Genomic DNA, 9,695 nt, shown 5'->3' on the forward strand with positions numbered 1-9,695 from the left:
ATACAGTTCGAGAAAATAGTCCATCTTCTCCTCAATCTGCACAATCATCTACCTCAGGTACACCTTATCCTTTAACATATTATGTTAGTTGTGATCGTTTTTCCGCTGTGTATAGAAAATATCTTGCGGCAGTTAATGCATCAAATGATCCAAAGATCTTTAAAGAAGCTATGAAACATCCAGGTTGGCGAAAAGCTATGGATAGAGAAATCTGAGCCTTGGAAGAACAAGGAACATGGGAGTTGGTGGAGTTGCCACATGGGAAGAAAGCATTAGGAAATAAATGGATCTATATAGAAAAGAGAGATGAAAATGGAAATCTGGTACGCTTGAAAGCAAGGTTGGTGATCTTTGGTAATCATCAAGTTGAGGGTTTAGATTATAATGAGACGTTTGCTCTTGTGGAAAATATGACGACATTACGAACTTTTCTTGCAGTTGCAGCTGTTAAAAAATGGGAAGTGCATCAAATGGATGTACATAATGAATTTCTTCATGTTGATTTGGAAGAAGAAGTGTACATGAAGATACCTCCAGGGTTTTCTAAGAGAAATCCTAATATGGTATGTAGAATGAAGAAATCGTTGTATGGCTTGAAGCAGGCACCTCGATGTTGGTTTGCAAAGTTATCGACAGCTTTGAAGAATTATGGATTTACACAGTCATATTCAGATTATTCACTTTTTACAATGACAAAAGGAAAGATGCAACTCAACATATTGGTTCATGTTGATGATTTAATTGTAGCAGGAAATGATTTGATTGAACTTCATAATTTTAAGAAATACTTGGGTCACTGTTTCAAAATGAAAGATCTTGGAAAGTTGAAATATTTTCTTGGACTAGAAGTGGCACGGAGTAGACAAGGATTTTACATATGCCAGAGGAAGTATGCTCTTGACATTATTATGGAGACTGGATTATTGGGGGCAAAGCCTGCAGAATTTCCACTAGAAACAAATCGTCGTCTAGCTTTAGAAAAAGGCAATTTAATAGAGGATGTGGATAAATATAGACGATTAGTGGGTCGTTTGATATACTTGTCAGTGACGAGACCAGATCTTGAAGAAAAATCCTGGCCAAGGTATACTTTTACGTTCTTATAGTTCTCTCCATTTGAAAGGATGGTGTGATTCGGATTGGGCAAGTTGTCCATTGACAAGGCGTTCATTTAATGGTTGGTTTATCCTTCTTGGTTTCTCACCTGTGTCTTGGAAAACTAATAAGGAGCATACAGTCTCTCGTTCGTCTACAAAAATAGAATATAGGTCGATGGCAGCTGTGACATGTGAGTTAAAATGGTTAAAACAATTACTTGGTGATTTGGGTGTTCATCATACTCAAGGAATGAATCTGTGCTGTGATAGTCAGTCAGCATTATACATTGCAAAAAATCCAGTGTTTCACGAAAGAACAAAACATATTGAAGTGGATTATCATCTTGTCATAAATGCAATAACAATCAAGATAATATCTCCGTCATACACTCCTACAACAGTGCAATTAACAGATATTTTCACAAAAGCTTTGGGGAAAGCTCGATTTAACTCTTTCTTGTCCAAGATAGGCATTCTGGATCTACATGCTCCATCTTGAGGGAGGGTATTAGGAGAATATATCTTACGAGAATATATATTTTTATAATTAGGATTTGATATCTATGTAAATAGAGTTATTTTAGGAAAGGATTCCTTGAGAGTCAAGGCAATGCCGACTATTGTAACATATAAATATTTTGAGATTAATGAGAAAAGGGATACGATCCTATTGAGAATTTAACATGGTATCAGAGCAGGATATTTGTGTCGAGTCGTTTGACTGCACCTTTACTCCGCGTCACCCGATTTATTGTCCACGTGTTAGACCCAACGAGGCTACACGTGAGGGGGCGTGTTGATATTATTAGTCCCACATTGTATGGGCAATTAAGATCCTGCGGTTTATAATCTCTTAGGGCCTCTCCACTCATTGCCAATTGGTTTTGAGTTGGATGCCCGAATTCTAACAATTTCCAAATCCAGGTACATGGATAGACCTTCAAACCCCTTGGCTCGTTTCTTTACACCTCAATATATTCAGTTACTTGAGTCTTTTTTGGAAAATAAGGATGAACAAGTTACCCTAGTGGTGACCAAACAGAGAGTCATACCACAAGTCTGAGTCATCCTTAACCACTTCATAGCACCTACCCCTCCAACACCACCTTCCTCTAAAGCGTCAGCACCACTCCAAACATATAAAAGGAAACACAAACATCAGACAAATAGCACACCTCACCACCTTGACATCCCCCACACCCCCTACTTTGATGCACCACCACCACCACCCAAAGTAAGAGAATACCTCTATATTGCATATGTAGCACTGGCTTCCATCAAGTCTGATAGGGTGTAGAATACATCGTATTTAATATCTATTGGTTATGCTTTCTTTGTTATTTTTCATGTGAATTATGTATTTTACGAGTGTTTTTGAGTTATTAGGTACTCTGGAGTCATATGGAGAAAAGAAGAAGAAATCTATCTCAATTGAGCAAAAAGGACAAAATGGTCATTTCACAGGAGAGTGATAGTGGAAGTCTAGCCAAGGTTAAAGGGGTTTCCATATGGGTGACCCTTATCTCATGTGTTGGGGTGTCTGACTTCCTCTTCCTTGACCCGGTTGACTAACATAGATTGTTAGTTTGACAGTTATATGTAACGGTACCGTGATGGAATATTCCGTGGACGGAGAAGAAGATTCCAACGACCGGCAGGGAGATTTACGGTGCCCTATTCCGGTGGTACCAGTGAAGTTCCGGCGACTCAATTAATGAAGAATTTTCTAGACTCATCTAGACTCATGGGTTTGAAGAATTGGGCTTAGATTTGGAAAGAGAAGATGGAAGATTTGAGAAAGACTTGGATTTGGAAGTTGAGATACAAAGGAAAAGTGGTGTTATTATGGAATGAGGATTCTATTCCTAAGAGGATTGATAGGAAATTGAAGCCTATAAATAGAGAAGTTCTCTACACACATACACACCTTTACACACACAACACTTCTCTTTTCTTTATTTTTGGTGTGAACTCCTTATCATGAGTAGCTAATTTTATTGATTGAGGATGAATTCCTAGTTCTTAACATGTTTTGAGTTTTGTTTTTAAATCTACTTTAAAGTTTTTCACATTATTATCGTTTGTTTTTACTAATAGGAATGTTTATACATTCATGGTTGATTGATAGGTCGTTTAGGATGCATACTAAATTGATTTTTTAATTGATCTAAAGCTAGTGAAAGTTAAGGGATAAGTAATCGTTTCTTGACTCTTTACACAAGTAGCAAAAAGGAGACCTTGCGGAGGGATTTCGTGGAGAAATTGTGTGTGAAAACAATGTTAGCAAGTAGACCTTGAGCTAAGAGTCTAACTACTAATATCAACCTAATAAATTCATAAATATTAATGCGTTTAGCTAAATTACATCTTGAGTGAGTTACTACTAGGTGGTTTGGTGAATAGAATCCGATAGTCGAGAACTTCCGTATCCGGTGATACTAGGGATTTATGGGTTTAGCACTGAGCTAGCTGCTTTACCTACGGATGGTGATAATCTGTGACTAATAAAAAGTGGAAAAGAACATAACTTGAATCATTTTTTTGCAACGAAGAAGGATTCCTTGGTCTTGTCTCTCTTATTGATTTTTTATCTTTTTAATTGCTTTGTTTATTCTTTTACTTATAAAATCCAAAACCCCCCTTTTTTGTGACATTATAAGACAACTAAAACCTCTTGCTCCTCGTTGGAACGATCCTTACTATGACTATATTACTTGTTAATTAGTGAGAAAAATATTAATTAATTTGTTGTGGTTACGACATGCATCAAATTTTGGCGTCGTTGCCGGGGAGCAGCGGAGCAGCTTTAGTTGTTTTTATTTTTTTTATTTTTTTTTTTGACTTTGTTTTCTAGAATTTTTATTTCAGGTACCAGTTTTCCATGTACGGTGGACAAGAGCAAGCATATTACAACAATCAATACGGTTTTCAACCTCAACATTATGTCAACTTCCAACCATCCTTAGGATACATACTTTATGGATATTCTCATACATATCAACAACCTTATGGCGGGTATGTAAGTGAACAATCACTAGGAGGGGAGGATAGTTATGCTTCTAAATCTATGCGTGATCTCCTCGGTGTAAGGCAACCTAGTTTGAGGGAACTTGAGAGAAGGTTTTATCAATTGATCGATGAAGGCCTAGCATCGGATGAAGAAATTCTTGAAGCAAAAAGATCTTTAAGAATGGAGCGTGAAAAACGTTATTATATGGGTTACGATGATGATGTTGAACCTTATGAAAATTATTGTAACAAGGATAAAGTTATTCCAACTCCGGATCATAATAACGATCCTTCACCTATTCAAAAGGAGGAGATTGGGAATGATTTACCTATTGTTATAAATGGTGTAACATCCACAAGATCTTACAATTTATACCGATGAAAATCATTTTAGTGAATGGCCCGATTCCGATGATGAGAATATTGAAGCGGTGATGCTTGAGAATGAAACCGAATTGAATGATATTGTGGAAGACCCAATTGAGCTTGCAAAAGATTTTGATGAAGATAATGATGCCGAGACTTTGGTTAAGGCAGAAAACGACGAAGAATGGTTGCAAGGTTTGGTAGAGGACCATGATGTACAAGAGGTAAATAATTCACTTGACTTCTTTAAGGATGAAGAGGATTCCGTATTGCAAGAAATTGTGTGAGGTTTGTCGAACCCTTTGCATATTGATTCTTCTCTTCTACCTCTTATTGGTTTGAATGTATGTGCTTCGAAAGTATTTTTGGATGATTTTGTTTCTAGATATCCACCATTGGAAACACTTGATGCTAACACTATGCAGGTTTTCCAAAAGGAAACCATGGAAGTTCCTAAATTCTATGTTCTTTATAAACTTCCGAGTGTGGACAAGACTAAGTGTGGGGGATATTTCTATCGAGCGATAACATTATTATTATTTTCTTGTGCTAACATTTGTATGGATCTATTGTTTGCAAAACAGGTACTGTGGGTGGATCCCCAAATTTTCCGATTGTTAGTATATGAGGAGTGAATCTTACAAGAGCTAAGTCGGGCCTTCGACTTTAAAACAAGCGCTAAATGGGAGGCAACCCATAGGTTTTGTATTTCTTATCCTTTTAATTTTTTTTTTGTTCCATATTGATAGACACATTTTTGTGTTTAATTTGTCCTCAATGTTTGTATTGTTGGAACTCTATTTTTGTACTAATATTGTGTTTTTATGTTTGTTTAGGTGTTTTTGGAGAAAATACCCTTGTATGGAAAGAGTTGCTCAAAAAGTGATGATTTACACCCCAGGATAAAGTATTAAAGGCACCCCAGAAATGCACCGGAAACGTCCCAGAAATGTCCCGGAGGAACCCAGAAAAATTACTATTTCCACCCAAGAATTACTATTTCAGCCCAAATTGCTAAAGGGACACCCGTACAGGATTAGGGGGAGGTCATCTTCTTTATTTGAAAAATCAAAATTGGCGGGAAAAGCTTCCTTTCAACTGGCAGAACTTTCGATCCAATTTTGAAGGTGTTTTAGGGTGATTAAATGGCTGAAACTTGGTGATATTGTTCCTAGGATATATATAAACCTATTGCAAGCGTTCTGGTCGATCTAATTTGCCTAGAATCGGCTAAAAAAGTCATCATCAGAGAACAGGGCAGTCACGGGTTTGAGAGGATTTTTGAGGGATTCGGACGTGTTATGATGATGCATGGAGGACTCTAGCACACTTTTGGACCGTTTAGAAGACAATTAAGGTGATTTTTCAGCTGCAGACGCGTGATCAAACAAAACAGGGAAGAAAATATTTTTGGAATATTTTTCTTTAAACCGAATAATGAAGGATTATATGGAGTTATTGCGAGGGATTAAATGTTGCTGTTGGGTATAAATTAACTCCTTGGGTCGAGTAGAAGGGCTGTCGAGAGTTGGGAGGAGAGAAGGAACGCTGCAGAATCGAGAACCATGATTTCTCTCTGCTGCTGCTGCCGCCATTGATGAAGATGAAGAACACGAAGAACGGACTCGCAGAAGCAGTCGATCAACAGTCTCTAAGACGCACACTCGTGGGTCGTAGTTAGTCGTACAACAGCAGTTATCATTTATCGTTCTTCTTGTAACAGCTGAACAGCGCCTTTGCAACAGTTATTTCTGTTGCGATTTTTCTGTTCAATTGTTTTACACCTTTTCATCATTTGTAAACCACTTTTTGAGCAATAAATAATTATTTTGAGAGCATTTTTACTATGATGAGCTAAAACCCAACACTGGGACGACGGAGGAGGCCAAACTTCATACTTGGGGTAATTTCATTAATTCTTTTTAAGACTTTTGCATTAATTTAAAATTGAAATATGATTTGAATTAATTGGTTGTTATTTAATTTGATGATGTATGCTTGGCTTAGGTGTTTTGATACATCATGCTTAGGACTTACAATCAATGTTTTGAAAATCTACTTTGGCAAAATAAGAGTCCATATAATTTATGTTTTGAGCGATTATTGTTGAGAATAAATCATTGAGCCCTATGTTATGAAAATTGGCCGAATCATTAGTCCCAGTACCTCTCGCCCATTGTGACAAATATTGTGTATATATTTTTATTTTTAAATCTTTACAAGTCCGAGCAACGAACTTTTACTACCACTTTCAAACTACAACAAAATGGCGCCGCCGACGCGGACTTGTATATAGATTTATTTTTTTAGGTTTATTTTTTTTTAGAATTGTTTGTTCCTTTTTACGTTTCTTTTTTCTTTATTTTGCAGGTTCAAAGTGAAAACTAAGGACTTGGAGAGGAAAAAGCTTAAAGCGAAAAGCGAAAAGAGAAGAAAAAAGGACAATTTTAGGATTTAATTTTTAATTTTTTTAGAGTGTGTGAGGAAAACTGTAATTTTTTTTTATTTATTTTGGACTTTGGACTTTAAACAATTGGACTTTATTTTTTTAACCCTACGGAAGGGTATTATTATTAAAAAAAAAATAAAAAATTATTAATAACTGTGTGCAGGGAAGGACGACGATTACTATATCGTCTCGGCCCCTCGGGTTCGCACACGGCATAGGAGTCGTGGCCCGAGTCGACGACAACGGTTCATCGCCCGTCTGGTACGGGAGGTAAGTCCAATCGAAACACCCGCGAATCTCCTGCAAGCGGGTTACTGTCTGCCTTAAGGTGATAATTGTTTGAGGACGAACCGACTGTCTTTATTTTCCTAGTAAAGGGCAAGGCCTGGCCTAAACAAGATAAGGGTTCGGATTTCATCACCGTTCCCTTCTTGCCCGCCTTAGGAAAACGAAACCTAACGCGAACCCAAGCTTAAAATTTGGAATAGAACGAGACCGATAGGGTAACGAGCTTAATAGGAAACTCGTTCGAAAATATTGGTTGCTCTTTAAGCACACTCCAAAGTTCATGATGGTTTCTGTGAGTTGAATGCGTGACTGCGCCGCCTTGTGATAGCGGTGAGGCCTTGGGTATCAAAGCTCCACTGAGCTTCCCTCGCCTCAATTCAACTTACTTTGACTCGGATTGATTCCAGAGGGGTTTGCTCAAATTGCAACGAATTCCCTTTCGAAAGATAGAAGCTGGTCTAGAAACAATCTAAGTGGAGCCATCATGCTTTTTGTTTGCTAGAAATCTTTAGGTTTGCTTTGGTGGAGTCGAGTCGGCCTTGTTTGTGATTGTATAGAATCCCTCTGTAGTTTATATTTCTTCGGTGATGAATCCTTTTGAGGAGACGCCACCTGCGATGACGTTGCGAGAATATATGTCTAGAAATTCTCGTTATCAAGAGACGTCTTCGGAAATGACTCTTGGTGAATATATGCGTGGGCAGCGATATATGGATACTCCAACTTTTATTGAGGAATCACCTCTAACGATCTATGAGAAATATTATAAACATAGACCATGTAGTTTGGAACAAAGATTGAGAATTCTTGAATTTCAAAAATTGTATCATGATGATGAGGATAGTGATGATGAAGAATCTGAAATATGTAGGCAAGTAATCAGGAATTTGTTTCTCCAATTGAGCCTTATAATGATAATTATTTCTAGTTCAAATCCAAATAATTTTAATAATTATTCACCTATTCAAAAGGACGAGGATTTGACTAGAGATACCACAGTTTTAGACGAGGATTACGAAGCCGATAATGGTCTAGAGGAACGAGTTTATTCTGAGAATATTGTTTTAGAGTCTAGCGATTTAGAAACATTAGTCTTAGACGAAGAACATGAACTCGTAGAGATTTTAAATATGAGTAAAGATGCACCACCTGATAATAACTTAGAAGAATCAATTGACCATTTTCAAGAATCTAATGATCCAGAAATTAGGGAGATTGTGACTAGTCTAGCTAGAGACACTGAAAACTCTAAGTTTGGGGATTATCACCTTCCTAGTGCCTTACCTTTAACTCTTAGAAAGGTCCCTCACTTGGGACTTGACATATGTGCCTCAACCATTTTACAAGATTACCTTCATACTCGTTTTCCCGAACCTAATGATGTCCAGGAAGAAGTTCAGTCGTTAGAAACCCATCCTCTGGTTGATGTGGTTTGCCCAGGCTATGATCCCCAGATTGACTTTGTTTTCCCACCAAATAGTTTTCTTCCAACTGTGGGAACGTTTATATTCCAAATGTGTCGAATATTAAGTTGTGAGACTAAACCTAAATGCCTTAGGAAATTAGAATCGACATTGTTAAGAATGACCACTACTCTCTGTGGTCAATTTGTAAGTCAATCTGATTGACTTAGAGGATCCCATTATTCAGGTTGTTATTATTTTATTGAGTTTTTCCAGACTTAGGACCTAATTTGGATCCAACCTATGAGGAAGCAACCAATGAAAATTTCTATAGACCCTTTCATAGAACCTGAACCTGAACCACAATGGATAGTTCTTATCAGGAAACTAGGTAAGGGCATGCTAGTTGTTCATTTCGTTGGTTCACTGTAGTTTCCTTTTGTCAGCTCTTTTTGGTTTTAAAGACCCACAGTTATTCCGGCTACTGTTATACGGTTCGAGTTGACTAAACCTTTCCTACGTCTGGCTGAAGACTTTAAACTTAGCACTTCTTGGGAGGTAACCCAATCTCATGCAACACGGTAATATCTTTCCTTAAATCTTTCGCTTCAAATGGTAACAGTTTCTCCTTGTTCATGCTTTTAGTTTCATCTTTAGAACATTGAGGACAATGTTAGATTTAAGTTTGGGGGTATGGGAGAAACTTTTTAGTTGCAATAAATAAACTCCAGAGCCTAGAAATTTATGCGTATTTAGGATAGCACTAACCAATCTAAGTGGATGGAAACATTTTTGTTTTAGGAGTTGAGGAACCAATCTGACTAGATGGAAACATCTATAGAGTCTATTCATAAAAGCACAGAGCTCAGGTGTTAGAAATAACATGATAGTTTCGCCATATCTTGTCGAGTCCTTTTCACTTTCTATTTTTAGTTTTCTTTTGTTTCAAGTGATTTGGTGGGGCACACGATTCAAGTTGTTACCATTGCTAGGGTGAAATAGAGTGATTGAGATACCCATGAAAAAAAAAAAAAAGAAAAAAAAAATGTTATAAAAAAAAAAAAATTGAGACCAAACCATTAG

Source organism: Papaver somniferum, chromosome 6, assembly GCF_003573695.1.
Source record: "Papaver somniferum cultivar HN1 chromosome 6, ASM357369v1, whole genome shotgun sequence".
Classification (NCBI taxonomy): domain Eukaryota; kingdom Viridiplantae; phylum Streptophyta; class Magnoliopsida; order Ranunculales; family Papaveraceae; genus Papaver; species Papaver somniferum.